This window comes from Thamnophis sirtalis, unplaced genomic scaffold, assembly GCF_051295495.1.
Source record: "Thamnophis sirtalis isolate CommonGarterSnake01/CBP01778 unplaced genomic scaffold, rThaSir2_p1.2 scaffold_4, whole genome shotgun sequence".
NCBI classification, from domain to species: domain Eukaryota; kingdom Metazoa; phylum Chordata; class Lepidosauria; order Squamata; family Natricidae; genus Thamnophis; species Thamnophis sirtalis.
Genome location: NW_028261384.1, coordinates 107,023,568 through 107,040,744, shown reverse-complemented (window position 1 = coordinate 107,040,744; position 17,177 = coordinate 107,023,568). Strand labels below are relative to the sequence as shown.

Below are 17,177 nucleotides of genomic sequence, written 5' to 3'. Positions count from 1 at the left end.
ACACTAACTGTACAGAGTCACATTATATATTCCTTCCTTCCTTCCTTCCTTCCTTCTTTCCTTCCTTCCTTCCACCCTTTCATTTTATTTTGTGTGCACATGTATGTATGCTATACCCATGCAGAATTTTAGTGAGAAATAAGCAAAAAGCTTCCAAAAACCAAACTTCAGGTCAATGTGGTATCCAGATTTAGAAAGACAAAGAAATATAATAGCATTTCAAACAGGGAAAATACATCAAGAAATAACTTGTGAAACAGAAGGTCTCCAGTTTCAATCTGCTATAAATAGGGGCCGGTATTATGAGGGAACACAGAAAGGGCTTCATCTAAGGTATACAATCATGCTTTAGTAATAAAGTTTTTTTGGGGGGGGAATTCAGTTATAAATGAACAAATGGTGGTTAATAACTTATTTTACACTTGTTATAGATGGAAAGGAGAGAATGTGGCTACTACAGAAGTTGAGACAATTCTTGTTATGCTGGAATTTATTCAAGAAGCAAATGTATATGGAGTGTCTGTGCCAGGTAGATTGAAATGTATTATTTAAGAAGTCTATGTTTAGTGTCTGTAAAAGAATAATGCCCAGAATCCTAACAGGCATTGCATGACCTATCAGTCACAATTCTTAGGGACATTGCCCCCATTGCAAATATTGGATAAGGTGTTGTTTTCTTTAATAATAATAGTGAATTCAAGTATTTTTGAAATGGTTTATAACATATGCTAGTAAAAAAAGTAATTTGTTGTAAAATGCTGACTACTTAAAAACTGAAGCTAAAAATTAGAGCATAATTTAATAACATTAACTTTATGTCTAACAAAAAAAATTAACCAACTGCCTGAATAAGGCAGATTTTTGGGATGGTGGTGGCAGTAGTGGGCTATAGAATAGATTTCCTGGGCATGAAGGATACAAGTTTAAAGGTGTAAAGATAAAAATATTCAGAAAGGAGACTGTATGGATGTTACATTTTGGCAGAATAATTATGAATGATTTACATGGTTATTGAATATCTATGTTTCTGGGGTGGTGTATTTAAATATACCAACACCTGATAAGATTTCAAAGTTTGATGTCTTGGTTCTTGTTTTTATTTTCAAAGGGAGACAGAAATAGAGGTTGCTACTTTAAGCATTGTTACCAATCTTTTTCTGTTGTTTTACATTTTATTATAATTCATAGTAGTTGCAAGAAAATAAAATGCAGGGTTGTATTTGGTAGCCAGATTTTAGAGAACATTTGAGGTGGTGTGGGCGTGCGTGCGTGTGCGTGTGTGTGTGTGTTATTTTTGCAATTAGTTTTGCTAAAAATCATATTTGAACGGAATGATCAGTTTAGATATTGTCCTTTACAATTGCGTCAAGATTTATAAAGAAAACATTTGAACCAGCTTTTTACATGGACAAATCAGTTAAATATTAATTTGGGGTAATTTAGTTATTGAAACATTGATACTAACTTGAATTTTATGTAAGATTTTTTCCCAATCAAATGGGGTTATACTTACTGGATGGTAGTTGTTATCCTACACAATTCGTATTAGAACAGGTATATTATATTAGAGCAGGTATTAAATTCTTAGAACAGATATATTGAATTTGCAGTCCATGGGCCGTATTTTAGTTTTAGCTTCTCAACAACAACCTTTCAGAAAACTTGGAATGGAGTTGCCAACATTATATAATTACAATTTCTGGCAGTGAGATTTTACAGATCAACCTCTTTCCCCCCCACCCAAATACAGCTCAGTGTGGACAGAAAGGAAGGCCTTCTGAGTGACAACAGTCTTCTTTTCACTTCAGCTCCCTGCCTAGATACCACAAAAGGTCCAAAATCACACTGCCAAAAGAAATTATTCCGGCAAATGATTCTTGCAGAGATATTTTTTTTGTTTTGTTTTCTGAGGTCTGGATTTTTTTTTAAGGACAGGCATATCTCCCAAAGGTTTTGCTCACATTCACTCTTTTCTTTTTCTTTTTCTAAAAAAGCCAGTCACTTTATTCAACGCTCTTTTAACTTCAAACAGTTGCTAAACAAATTGCCATAACTTGAGGACTTCCTGTAGTACAGTAGAATAAACAAATTGGCTTACTTTTATAGCTATCCATTATATCCATGCAATTTTACATGCTTATTTTATAGTTTGCACTATTTTATATGACACCAGAGTGAAGTTTTTGTGTATTTATTTTTTCATTTTATAATGAATTGGCTACTACTAATTCCCTAATGAGGGGTTCTGGAATTCACATGAGAAAAACATTTGGAAGGCAAAAGGTTAAGCCAACACTTTTTCTCTTGCTATTCCTCCAGTGCAAACCTGTGTCTATTTCCTGTGCGCTGCTTGGAGAATCCAAGCATGGATTAAATTCAGCCTATTAGCCTCGACACTGAGTTGAAAAAAGTCTTGGCCACATCTCTCTTGTCCTCCAGAAGCCAGATTTTTAACTCAGTCTAGTCAAAACGAGATGTATTCAAGACTTTCTTCAACTCAGTCTGTTTAAAATTAGATTAAAATTAGATTTGCAGTCATCTTGGATTCTTCAATTGAATTTATGGCATTGTATATATGGAGTTGGGAATTCGCAGGTTAGCCACAAGTGAGTGCACGGGTTTTTTCCTGGCTCGCCGGAAAGAACCGCCACCACCATTTTTATTTGGACTGATTTTATAGCTCCTAAGGATTTTTGAGTTGTGAAGCTTAAGTGGCTGGAAACTTTGCCCGACCTTTGGGCTAATCTCCATTGGTGGTAGGGAGGCGGTTGCTAACATGATGAGAGCCGGTTCACTGCTGCTGCATGACATTTCTCCCTTGCTCATTGCTTCCACGATTTAAATTGTGTGCCTGGCAATTCACACCCTTTGCTTCTGACGTTACTGTTAACTTGGCAGCGAGAGACCTGATCAATTCCTGGCGGAGCTGTTTGGAGTCCGAGGTGCCTTTTCCGCTCACCCACAGTTCCCCAGCAATTTCTGCGTTGCTTTCCCACCTGTTTCATCGCAGCCTTCTTCAGTCTTTCCATGCTGAGTACTGTGGCACTTCCAAGGACGTTTACAGCCCTTGCAGAGGCTTATCCTTTGGCAGCAGTCTTCATGGAGTTTGCCTTCAGCCTAGTGTTTGTTGAGCACTCCAAGATGGCAGATTGCTTGATCTCAGGTAGTAGCGGTACAGCACTGCCATCCCCCAGCCAATCACCCTCCACTGAGGCTTCCAGCTGAAGAACTGGTAGGTCACCACAAGGGGCCCTTCCACCAGGGCCAAAGCCAGCAAAGCCAGCAAGTCTAAGTCTTGCTTCGAGAGATCAGTGGCTGATAGGGGAATGGAAGGGAGGCACAGGGCCTTGCCAACGCGGGCCTCCAGGGCCACCGTTAGAGAGTCTAACCTCCCCCCTTCACTGGTAGATGAAAGGGGATCCCCAGGTTTAAGGGCTTTTTCTCCCCCTATATGTCTTTATCACCATACAATGACTGACACCAGGGGCTTTCTGTGGCTGATGTTGGTCTAGGACCTGATCTCCCAGCCTGCATATCAGCAGCAGGTCTAGACCCTCCTCTCAGGGTAACACATTCTGCCCCTGAGGCTACTTTCATCCCCACTGCAGCAGGGCTCCATTCAGAGGATGGTCACAGTCTGGTTCTCCAAAAGGAGCTTAGGGACCTAATTTCCATTGCCATTTCTCAGATCAAATGTAGAGGACAAGTGTTACATCCAAGGACCGCTCTTATGGCCCAATCAGGTCTAGCTGGGGATTCAGCTTCTCCGCAACGTTCCTTACAGAACAAGGTTTCGCTGTTGGGAGATGAGGAGATAGGGGAGCAGGAGCTGTCAGAAGATGAGGGTTTGGCCCCCGACAGGCCTTCATTCTCAGGCCTATTCCGCACAGCCTTATTTAAGTTCCTCTTGTACAAGGCCAAGGCCACTGTGAACATGGAAACATTGGAGGCTCCAACTGGGGCCACCCTAGGGTTGGACACCACTGAGTGTCTGTTTTCCAAATTAGCTCCTGAGCAAGAACTGCCTGTCCAAAACTCTTTTTGAATGTAATGCAGAGGCAATGCACCCAACCAGGGTCCTTCCCCCACAACAACACAGATAGGAAGCTTTATGGATCAGGGCAAGAATTAGAAGGTCTGCTCCAGGTTCCCTCAGTGAACGCTCCTGTCGCCGCCTTAGCTTCGCCCACCATCATCCCTTCAGAGGTGTGAGAGGGGCTTCGGGTGGATGATTACAAAACAGAGATGACTTTCCACACGACTCATCAGGTTACCACCTGGGTGATCTACACGACTATGGCTGCGTCTTTCTTTAATCGGACTTCTTTAGTATGGCTCCATCAATTGCAGGCCAGGATTTCGTCAGAGGACATTTGTCTCCACCAGGATATTAACAAACTGGTGGCAGCCGTGGAATATTCCTTGGATACAATGCTCAATGTGACCAAGTTCACTTCCAGAGCCTTGGCTTCCATTGTTTCTTCCCATCATCTGTTGTGGCTATGCCACTGGCAGTCAGACTTGTGCTCTAAGTGGTGCCTCGCTTCCACTCCTTTCAAAGGGGGGAAGCTGTTTGGGGATGCCCTAGACCCCATATTGACCGAGAATAAGGATAAGTGCAAATTCCTGCCCACTTTACACCGATGGGCGGATCACAGATCTCAACCTTATTTTCGTAGGCAGTCCTTTCAGCCTCTTGAACATTCCTTCAATTACCAGCCATACCACCAGCCCTATTCTCAGGGATCGGATCAATTCCAGGATAGATTAGGGTTGCAAGACAGAGGTAGACAGCAGCAGTTCCATCAGCAGCATTCCTTTTGAGGATTGGGCAGTAGGCCCTTCTGTCAATATAAGTGACTCTTCAGTTTATACTTCCCTTTGACAGTCGGCTTCTACACTTCACCAGCCAATGGGAGTTGACCACGTCAGATGCCTGGGTTTTTCAGACTGTGGGTCTGGAGAGTTCCCAGACAATTTATCATAGGGGTCTCATGAAAACCAAGATCCAACATCTGTTGAATATCAGAGCCATCGAGCCAGTTCCATTGGACCAGGAGGGATTAGGTTTTTACTCAATCCTCGCCTTAGTTCCCAAAAGCTCAGTGGTGGTAGTGATGAACAATCCTAGACTTAAAGAGGCTCAACATCCATCTGGCATACAAATGATTCAAGATGCAGTCCCTTCAAGCCATCTTGGGATGCATCCATCAAGGGGACCTACTAACATCTATAGACATCAATGAAGCTTATTTCCATGTTTCAATAAGATCATCTCACCAGAGGTTCCTGAGATTTTGTTTTGTTGGCTGCACTACCAGTACTGAGTCCTGCTGTTCGGCCTGTCATCAGCACCCAAGACTTTCACCAAGTTGCTTGCGGCAGTAGTGGCGCACCTCAGGTCAGTTCCAGTGAGGTTACAATGCTACCTTGATGTCATTTTAATTTTGTCAAAATGAAGGCGCACCAGGACCTCCAGACCACGATTCAGGTTCTTCAACAACACAGGTTCATGGTCAATTTCAACAAAAGTCATTTGCTCCCTTATACCAGTCTTCTACATTTGGGAGCTGTAATAAATACAATCATGTGTGATGTCTCCCTGTCCCAGGAACGATGCCTCAGCATCAAATTGATGATAGGCCAGTTACAGAGGCGATGTTTGACATCCCTTCCGTGGTTCCTGCTGCTGTATCAATGAGCCGGTGATGGCAGTTCCAACCTGCAGGTATGAGTTCCAACATGGGTCCTACGCTTGCAGCAGTGGTGGACATCCCCTGCCATTCACAAGGGCTGTCTCTTCAGGGAGCTAGGTCACAGTCACATCTGACGCCAGACTCTTTGAGTGGGGACCTCACTCCCAGAATCGGGTGGCCCAAGGGCGGTGGAGCCAACAGGAGCTCGCCTAAAACATCAATTGGCTAGAGCTCTGAGCGGTATGACTAGCAGTTCAACAGTTCCAACTGTTAGTAACAGGCCACCACATGCTCATCCTCACTGACAATATGGGCACGAAGGCCCACATCAACTGCCAGGGGGGGGCACTCAATCCAGATCAGTCAGGATCAAGGAGGACAGGCTGGGTCAGTGGGCAGAGACTCACACCCTATCCATCAGAGGGTGGCCAATGTTCAAGCAGACTAGCTGAACAGATCGACCATGGACCATTTGGAATGGTGACTGCACCCGGATTTGTTCCAGGAGCTCTCCAGGCGCTTTGGCCGGCCAACGATGGACTTGTTTGGCCACTCAATGAACACTCAGCTCCTGAGATTTTTTTCCAGATTTCCAACCCACGGAACGAACGCTCTTCTTTGCCCATGGCCTAGGGAACTCCTATATGTCTTTCCTCCTCTACGGCTCATTCTGAGGGTCGTGCAGAAGATCCTAGCGGAAAAGGCAGAGGTACTTCTTGTGGCCCCAGACTGGCCCAGATGAACATGGTATGCCGACCTTGTCAATCTGTCCATCTCTTGCCCATGGCAGATTCCCAACAACAGGATAATCCTTAGCCAGGGGGCCCTTTTACATCCAAAGTCCCAGTGGTTGCAATTAGCCATTTGGCACTTGAAGGGGACATCCTGAAATGGGCTAATTTCTCTGGAAGGTTATTTGGACTATTCAGATGGCCAGACATCCTTCTACCAGCAGAATATACAATGCTACATGGGTGGCCTTCAACAGGTGATGCCACAGACAGAAAAAGAACCATAGTTGGTTTCAGTCCCACCGGTTCTTGAATTTCTCCAGGTTGGCATGGGCGGAAGATTAGTGCCTTCCCCCCGTGGAGGCAGGTTGCAGCGTTGTCCATGGTTCTTGAGTCAGTGGAGGAACATACCTCCATTCAACATCCCATGACCTGTAGTTTCCTTAAGGGTGCTTCGAACCTTACTACCCTGTAGTCCATCATTATCCAACATGGGACCTGTCCCTCATTCTGCAAGGCCTCACTTCTTTGCCATTTGAGCCATTGAGCCATCAGTCTTCGGCTGTTGACCTTGAAGGTAGTCTTCTTCGTCACTATTACCTCAGCAAGGAGAGTGTCAGAGCTAGCTGCCCTATTAGTCAGACAGGAGCTCTGCATTTTTCATTTAGACAGAGTTGTTTTATGGTTGGACCCTTCGTTCATCCTGAAAGTCAACTCCTGCTTCCATTGTGGCCAAGAAGTCATACTTTAAAATTTTTGTCCTACACTGTCCCATCCACTGCAATGGAAATGGCACCTGCTGGACGTCTGGAGGGCTCTCTGCTGCTACATTAAATGCATAGCATCTTTCCGGAAGTCAGAGTCCCTCTTCTTCTCCTTTCAGCTGGCCACGATGGGTCATAGGGTCCCTTCTTCCACCATCAGATGTTGGATCAAAGCTTGCATCTCTTTGGCCTATGAGCAGCAATCTCAGCCATTGCCTACTGTGTTTTCCCGAAAATACAACATGTCCTGAAACTAAAGCCTTGCCACATTTTTTGGGGTGGGCAAAAATATAAGCCCCCATCCTGAAAATAAGCCCCCTGGACAACCCCCCTCTGGTGAGGCAGAGTGCCGCTCACTGACCTAGCGGTATCCCAAAGGCACCAAGACGTGAGAGCCAGGGGGCAGAAGAAAGGCACTCATTTTGCTTGGCACCTTCAGAATACCGCTAGGTTGGGGAGTGGTGTTCTGCCTGGCTGGAGGGGGGAGTTGCCAGGTGGCTGCTCCCTTGCAAGCGGCCTCCTGAAGAGCCAGGCACAGCCTCAGGGGCGAAGCAGCCATGAGATGACCATGCTCACGAGTAGCCAACCAGCAAACCTCCTCTCCAGCTGGGCAGAGCATCATTCACTGACCTAGGGAGTATCCCTAAGGGGCCAAGCCATGTGATACTCTGCCCACCCCCCAGCTCCCGCAGCTTGGCACATTTGGGATAACCCCTAGGTCAATGCATGGAGATCTGCCAGGCTGGACAGGGAGGTTGCACAAGCGCCTGCTCCACCCCCAGCTCTCATGCCTCCCATCCTCACCATGCCCTGGGCCAGGTGTCCTTGCAGCCGCCACCAAACTCTGAGCAAAACTTCTTGTCCGGCTTCCAACTCACTTCCAATTCTTCCAGCAGCGGCTGCTCTAGGGGTGTTTTCTATGGTTATGGGCAGCCTGCTGGACAAAGTCTTCCTCCAAAGGCATCCTTTGGGTGATGTGTATTGAAAAGGGTTCACTCAGTCTCCGGAATTCTGGACCAGGACTCTTCCCGCCCATGTGATTCTTAGCTGGGGTATATCCCATTTTGGATTCTCCAAGCAGCGCATAGGAGAAAGTCCATTGACTTACCTGAATGGCTGTTCTCTGTGCGCTGTGGGAGAATCCAATTCCGCCCTGTGTCCGGATGCTCCAGGGTGTTTGGCAGATCTATCTTCAACACATACTTACCCTCATATTGAACATTTTCTTTCTAAACAGAACTTTTTTATTTTTCTTTTAAAAAAAACCCAAATATGTCATCATTTGTCAATCATTAAGACATTGAAGTACAATTTTTTTTGTTGTGTGTACCCCTCCCTCCCTCCACCCCCCTCCCCCCTCCTCCTTCCCCCCCCCCCGACTTCCCAGAACCCGTACACGGTATGGATTTTTAACTAACACAGTCTAAAATCTATTGAGAAAAAAGAAATAAAGAAATTAATGACATTCTAGATTGACCTTAGCTTCTTCTTACTGAACTGACTTTTAACAGTTTAAATCATTTCTGATCTTAAGCATAGGCTAACTGGAATTTCTTAGTCCCGTATTTATTTTGTATATAGTCAATCCATTTTTTCCAGTCTCGTTTATATCTCTCATTTGAATGATCTTTGAGATATGCCGATATTTTAGCCATTTCAGCTAAGTTTGTTACTTTCAATGTCCATTCTTGGATTGTAGGCAAGTCTTCCTTCTTCCAATATTGCGCCACCAACAGTCTTGCTGCAGTTATCAGGTGCAGAATCAAATTGGTCTCTACCACTGTAAAGTCAGTACGTATACCTAGTAAAAATAACTGAGGACTAAACTTTATCCTTCTTTTAAAAACATTTTGCATGACCCACCATATTTTTATCCAAAATGCCTTAACCTTTTGGCAGGTCCACCATATATGATAGTATGTAGCATCGAGAGAACCACACCTCCAACATTTAGGCTGTACATTCGGATACATAGAAGCCAACTTTTTAGGATCTAAATGCCATCTATAGAACATCTTGTAAAAATTTTCTCTCAGATTTTGAGCTTGTGTAAATTTCACATTTCTTACCCAGATTCTTTCCCATGTATCCAACATTATTGGTTCCTCAATATTTTGAGCCCATTTTATCATACAATCTTTAACTAATTCTGTTTCCGAATCCATCTGTATTAATACATTATATATCCTCTTTATATGCATTAAGCTTTGATCTCTTATTTGTTTAAACAGATTATCCTCAACTTGAATAAAACCAATTTTTTGATCTATTTTCCACCTAGCCTGTAATTGCCCATACTGGAACCATGTTTGAACTACCTTCTCCTCTTTTAATACCTCTAAAGATTTTAATTGTAATACCCCCCTTTCCGAGGTAAGAAGCTGTCTGTAGGTAATTCTGTCATGTTTTTGTGCTGTATTCATATTTTCAATTGCGTGTCTAGGAATTGCCCACATGGGTATCTTGTCATTTAATTTATATTGATATTTCTTCCAGACCCGCAATAAAGCATTTCTTAAAATATGACTTTTAAAGTTCTTATCCAATTTTTTGTTGAATAACAGGTAAGCATGCCAACCAAATACCAGATCGTGTCCCTCAATGTTCAATATTCTATCATTGGTTAAGTGAATCCAATCACTAATTACAGATAATGCCACTGCATCATAATATAGTTTTAAATTAGGTAGTTTCAATCCTCCTCTCTCACGTACATCTTGCATTATTTTCATCTTTACCCTCGGCTTCTTTCCTGCCCACACAAATTTGTTGATACCCTTCTGCCATTCTAAAAGGTTCACATCTTTTTTAAGTATAGGTAACATTTGGAAGAGAAATAAAAATTTTGGTAAAATGTTCATTTTCACTGCCGCTATCCTACCCAGCAAAGATAAGTGCAATTTCTCCCATTTTTTCATCTCTGTCTGTATGCTATGCCAAAGTGGTTCATAATTATGCTTATATAATTTCCCATTTGAAGTTAAAATGTTAACTCCAAGATATTTGACTTTTTTAACTACCTCACATCCTAGCATCACTCCTAATTCTTCCTTTTGTTTAATATTCATATTTATAGCTAATATTTTGGTTTTTCCTAAGTTTATTTTAAAGCCCGACACTTGACCATATTGATTAATCATATTCATTAAAACCATACTGGATTCCTGCGGTTGTTCCAATATTATGACCAAATCATCCGCAAAAGCGCGGACTCTATATTCTTGCTGCCTAATCTTGATCCCTTTTAAACCATCCAAGCCCCGTATTTTATTCAACAATACTTCCAAAGTTATAATAAACAATAATGGGGACAAAGGACAGCCCTGTCTTGTACCTTTTCCAATTTGAAAAGAGTCTGTTAGACTTCCATTGACTATGATTTGTGCTGTTTGCTGTTGGTATATTGCTTTAATTGACTGTAAAAAATTATCTCCTATCTGCATTTTTTGCAGTATCTTCAACAGAAATTGCCAGTTAACTCGATCAAAGGCCTTCTCAGCATCCAAAAATATAAACGCAGCAGGGATCTGATTGTTCTTTCCCAAATATTCTAATGCATTAATAATTAATCTAACATTACTTTTCATCTGTCTCCCTTGTATAAAACCTGTTTGGTCCGTATGTATCAATTGTTGAGTGACCAACATTAACCTATTTGCTAATATTTTAGTAAAAATTTTATAATCTACATTCAGTAATGAAATAGGTCTATAATTTTTGGGTTGAGTAGTATCTTGATCTTCTTTGGGTATCAAAGATATAAACGCTGTCTTCCAAGATGGAGGGACTTTACCTTCCGTTTGAATCATATTAAATAATTCTCTAAGAGGTTCTACCATTTCTAACTGTAAGTTTTTATAGTAAACCGCTGTCAAGCCATCTGTACCTGGTGCTTTCCCTGACTTTAATTGCTTAATTACCTGCAGGATTTCCCCCGAGGTTATTGGTTGATTCAATTTTTGCCTGTGTTCTTCTCTAACTGAAGGTATTTTCTCTTTGTCTAAATATTTGTCTATGTCTAAACCATTAATTTTATCCCCTTTATACAGTTCTGTAAAAAATTCCCAGAAAGCCTTTTGAATCTCTTCCTGTTGAAACACCTCCTTCCCTCTATAAATCAGTTTAGATATATTTCGAGTTTTCCTTTTTTTCCTAATCTGATAAGCTAACCATCTGCCAGGTTTGTTTGCATTACAAAAAGTATTGTGTTTTGCATATAATAGATTAGTAGCCACCTGGTCAGAGATCAACATGTCAAATTGAGATTTTAATATGTTAATAGCTTCCTTAACCTTTGTATCGTCTGGGTTCATTGTTAACTCCAGCTCTTTTCTCTTAATTTCCTCTTCCAGTTCTGTTCGTTTTAACCCTTGCTTATTTCTATGTGTTTTATTTATATTCATCAAAACTCCTCTCATATACGCTTTGCTTGCGTCCCATACAAATTCCATAGATGTACCCTTATTCATATTCAAAACAAAATATTCAGATAGTAATTTTTTACAATCATTAATATACTTTTCATATCTAAATAAGTTTTCATTCAATCTCCAAGACCTTCTTGCCTGCACTACCCTTCCCAACTCCATCCAAACTGGGTTATGGTCCGAAAGGATCCTAGCTGCAATCTTTGTTTTCTTGACCCTAGAAAGCAAATCATTAGTGGTTAGAATAAAATCAATCCTTGAAAGGGATTGATGCCTGTCCGAGAAGAAAGTGAAGTCACATTCCTCTGCATTTCTTTCTCGCCAAATATCTCTCAATTCAAAATCATCCATAATGTCAAAGAAAGATTTGGGTAACTTTGCTCGCATCTTGGTATTTAGGCGGGAAATCTTCTTATCTCTCTTAGTGTCTATCACTCCATTCCAGTCACCCAATAGTATACAGGAACTATAGTCCCACTGTACTAGTTTAGCATGAAGATTTCTATAGAATCTATCTTGCTGTTGATTGGGAGCATAAATTCCCAAAAGTAATGTCTTTTTCCCTTCTAAGATTAAGTCTAAAGCAATATATCTTCCGAAGGGATCTGCTTCTATTAATTCAGCTTTCATATCTTTTCTTAAGTATACAACTATACCATTCTTCTTTTCCATAGCAGAAGCTGCAAAATGTTGACCAAGTTTTGAGTTGATCAAATATTTTTGATCAGTTGACTTGATATGAGTTTCTTGCAAACAAATTACATCGTTCTTAAACTGTTTGAGATAATGAAATATTTTCTTCCTCTTCTGTGGAGAGTTCAGTCCGTTGACATTCCATGTTAAAATCTTAGTTGTCATCTTTGGTTGGTTGAAGCATTTTTAGAGCTTCCTGCACGGCCTGTTTAACCTTAGGTCTAGCTCCTCCCATTGCTTCCAGATTTGTTGTTGTAGATCCTTGATCGATGGCTGATGATTGTTGACGCTGTTGCTTTTTAGCTTGTTTCTCCATACGTCTAGTAGTCATGCGGCTAGGTCTTGGTTCCATAGCACCTTGCACTTCTAGAGAAGAGAGATGCTCCATCTTGTCTGGTGGTTGTGTAGTTTGCTGTCTATCCTGTCCTTCTTGTGGTCTTTCTCTAGGTCCAGATGGTGCAGGGTGTCCGGCCTTCAATATATTATAATAAAAATCTCGGGCTTTCCATACAGAGTTGAGGCGGTACCTTTGCTTATCAAATGTAAATATGATGCCAAATGGTGCATCCCATCTATACTGTATCTGACGATTTCTGAGTTCTTCGACCAAAAAAGCGTAGTCTCTCCTGGCTCTTAACATTTGAGGTGGTATCTCTTTCAAAACAACCAGGTCTTGACCGCCAATTTGAAGCTTAGTGTTATAAGATGCTTGCAGTACCATATTTCTAAACTCTCTTGTAGTAAAATATATAACGATGTCTCGAGGAAGCTGCTTCTGCTTTGCCAGCCAGGAGTTAACGCGGTAAGCTTTGTCAATTTGCCAGACTTGATTGGTCCCTGGTCTTCCCATCAGGCGGTCAAAAGCTTCCGATAGGATCTGTTTCAGGTTCTCCTGTTTCTCCTCACGCAGCCCCCTTACTCTTAATGCGAACTCCATTTGTTGGTACTGTATCATAATAATTTCTTTTTCAGCATTTTCCACTTTTTGTTCCACCACCTCTGTTTTCAATGTCAAATTAGCATTGGCATCATTAAGAACCTCTAGAGTATCTTCCACTCCAGAAATATGTTCTGTTAATACAGTTACAAGACTCAGCATGTCGTCTCTAATTTTATCAACCTTAGCATCAAATTTCTCATACAGCTCCTGTTTAAGTCCTTTTATTTCACTTTTAATTTCTTCTTTCATTTCTTTTATTTCCTCTTTTCTCTCCTGCTTTACCACCTCTCTATTATCTCTAAACTTATCTTCCATTTTAATTGTCTGTGCATTAAGAGCCTCGCTTAGATTACTCAGGAAAAATTCTTTCGTTAACACATCCCCAGCAGGGGGTGTAGGAAGCGGAGGCTGCAGCTTTGTGCCAGGCACTGAGGATGTGCCCCTGGAAGTAGAGGGTGACGACTTCAAGTTAATATTTGGTTTTGAGGCCATTTCAAAATTTATCTGCCTGCAGTTAATAAAACTCTATTGCCTGAATATGCAGCTTTAAGTAAAGAGGCTTTTATTTTGAAGTTTAAGGCTTGGCAAAACTTTCAGTGATTCTTAGCTGGGGTATATCCCATTTTGGATTCTCCAAGCAGCGCATAGGAGAAAGTCCATTGACTTACCTGAATGGCTGTTCTCTGTGCGCTGTGGGAGAATCCAATTCCGCCCTGTGTCCGGATGCTCCAGGGTGTTTGGCAGATCTATCTTCAACACATACTTACCCTCATATTGAACATTTTCTTACAGCTGCATCCCATTAAAAAACTGACTTCCAGAGGACAAGAGAGGCATGGCCAAGACTTTTTTCAACTCAGTCTCAAGGCTAATAGGCTAAATTTAACCCATGCTTGGATTCTCCCACAGCACACAGAGAATAGCCATTCAGGTAAGCCAACAGACTTTCTGAAGAGGTATTTGACCATTCTGATATTTTCTAGGGCATGAAGGAAAGATTGGGATGGCAGCAATACGATTAAAGGAAGGAGAATCCTTTGATGGAAAGCAGTTATATGAACACACCAATAATTACCTGCCGAACTATGCTATACCTCACTTTATTCGCATCCAGGTGAGACTCTTCCCTGTTCCCTTGTTGTTTTACTGATAAGTTGATATAATGTAAATAAACTTTGATGGGATTTATAACAATCAAAAAACAGAAAGCTAGAATTCATGAGTGAGGTTTTGATCCTGCTACCGCCTTGGTTGGATCTGCGTTATCTTTTGTTTATTATTATTGTTATTATTTGGTTAATCTTTGGTGAGATTCACAGCCTTTGGGGCTGGTTGGTAGCTCAACAGCTCGAGCCCTAACCAAGGACCTAGGAACTGTTAAGGTAATGCCGGACGATATAAGCTGTTCCAAGTAGGGTGTTTTTTTGTGGAATCAGAATGTTCAAGTGTGATAAATTTAAAATTTCCAAGTAGCAAGGTAGCCCTTTAGATATTGCTCCAAGGGCTCCAGTTACAATTGGGACAACACACGATTTCTTTTTCCACAGTCACTCAACTTCAATTTGCAAGTCCCAGTACTTTGTGATTTTTTCTTGCTGTTTATCTTCAATTCGTGCATATCCAGGTATTGCAATGTCAATGAACCATACTTTTTTCTTTTCAACTATTGTTATGTCAGGTGTGTTGTGGCCAAGTGCCTGTCAGTCTGGATTCTGAAGTCCCACAAGATCTTGACTTTCTCATTCTCTAAAACCTTCTCAACTTGATGGGGTTTTTGCTGTACTCAAATCCAAACTTTTGGCGCAATTTCCAGTGAATGATCTTAGCAACATGGTCATAGTGTTGTAGGTAGTCAGTTTGTGAAATTTTGCTGCACCCACTGATCAAGTGGTTAACTGTCTCGTCTTTCTCATTACAGAAGCTATTGGTGGTAACATGTTGAATTTTTGCCTTCATGTAGTTTGTGGCTAAGGCTTGTTCTTGAGCTGCCAAAATAAAGCCTTCTGTTTCTTTTTTCAATGCTCCATCCACCTATACGATTTATCCCATATCTGGTAATGTTCTGTTTCTTCTTTTCCCTGGATTTCTTTTGTTAATTTGTCAATTTCGGCACAGTCCATAACCTTTCTTATTATTTCGTCTTCGCTTGATATTAATTTATTTTTCCATTTCTGAGCGAAGGCAATTCTCATCGCCGTAATTATATGTAAAATGAAATACTGGATTTCTTTTTTATATTTTGCAGTCATTATTCCTAGTAGAAAAACTTCTGGTTTCCAATCTATTTTGACTCCTGTTATTGCCTCTATTCAATTTTTTAATCCTTTTCCAATACATGTTTAATACATGTTTCTCAAACTTGACATCTAGATGTGGGAACTTCAACTTCCAAAATTGTGAATTGCTGAATGGGGAATTCTGGGAATTGAAGTCCACACATCTTATATTTGTCAAGAACAATGTGGCACATTACTGTTTCCTCCAGCAGCCTCTTGGCATTTTCCAGCTTCTTCTGCCTAAGGCAGCCTCTTCGTCTGCCTCCTTATAAAGCTGATATTTGTTTAATTAATTATCAAGTTGAGTGATGGAATCAGTGGTGGGGTACGGGCATACTGGTGCCTGCTGGGAGCAGCAGGCACCATTCCTATATGCGGCTCTGGAGGGCCCAACCTCCTTACCTGTATTTTAGCCAATGAGAGCTTTCGCGCATGTGCACAGAGCGTATGGTGCCTGTGCGATGCTCCACTTACCATCACAGGCGATAAGTATGCATACGCGCACTACACATGTGCACATGCTGGATACCGGGCCACATTGCAGCATACTGGTTGCAACGGGATCTGGAACCCACCACTGGATGGAATTCACTCTATTGCAGCAAATTGTGCCTGAATGAGGCAAAGTATATATACCGGTAAGGTGGCATAGCTACTATCAAATTAGCAGTTTTGTTGGAAAGATAATTAAATTCTATCATTTTCTAATCTAAATCAGCTTTTAGACCCCAACTGAACAATAATATCAAAGTTTATGTTGTACTTAAAAGGTTGTTATTTTTTAATGACGATGATATGCTTGCTGCCTGCACTAGTAAAATGAACGTATTCCATCTTATTCACCAATCTGGTGCAAATGAAATTCTCTTCATCCATTCCATCATTCACCCCCATATAACTGATGGGCACTCTGGAAAAAGTGCAGCATGTCTTTTACAGTAATGGTGTCTTCTTCCTATGCTTTTAATTCTGCCATCTTTAGTGTGCTTTAGGAGAGCAATGGAATTATTGATTGATTTGCTCCTTTTCACCACAGGAAGCCTTAGATATCACAGGGACTTTCAAGCAGTGCAAAACCCGGATGGTAAAGGAAGAATATGTATGAAATGGGCATCCTTTGTTGCAGCAGTGTGGCAGGCATTGTGTTCCACTTAAGTGCTTGACTTTGCATAGCAAAGCCTGTATACTTTTCCTGTGAAGGGTAACTGGAATTCATCTTACAAGAAGTTTCATACACTTCAGTACAAATACCCAGATCTTCTGCTCCATTTTCTTCTCGTGACACACACCATCGAGTTATTGTTTTATCTGTGCAAAAATTAAAAGTCTAATAGAGCTAAAGGGAAAGTGGGGAGGCTGAGGTTTGTTTTTAAAAATCAGAATTGATATGATTATTTCTCATGGTCTATTTCTAAAATTATTGCAAGGAATCATTTCATGTCAGTTAAAAAAATCTGTTATCATTTAAAGTCAGTAAACAGCTTCCAGTCTCAGAATTTTTTTTTTAAATTTTATCTCTTGAATCTGTAGTTCATTATATAGGGAGGAAATGTAGTATATTCTTTTAGCTTATCCATGACAGAGAAAGCCTTAACTAGAGGATAATAGAATAAATAAAATTCCTGCATTTTGTAAGGTTTGTGCATTCAT

The 17,177-nt window shown here is 41.2% G+C and overlaps 1 long non-coding RNA gene across 1 annotated transcript; it reads left to right on the top strand.

Annotated features, from left to right (window-relative positions):
* The first annotated feature begins 410 nt into the window (after positions 1 to 410).
* LOC148046038 (uncharacterized) lies at positions 411 to 16,624 on the top strand. Its single transcript, XR_015696266.1, has 3 exons — positions 411 to 529; positions 14,235 to 14,365; positions 16,564 to 16,624. It is a non-coding gene; the product is annotated as an uncharacterized LOC148046038 (long non-coding RNA).
* The last annotated feature ends 553 nt before the right edge of the window (positions 16,625 to 17,177 follow it).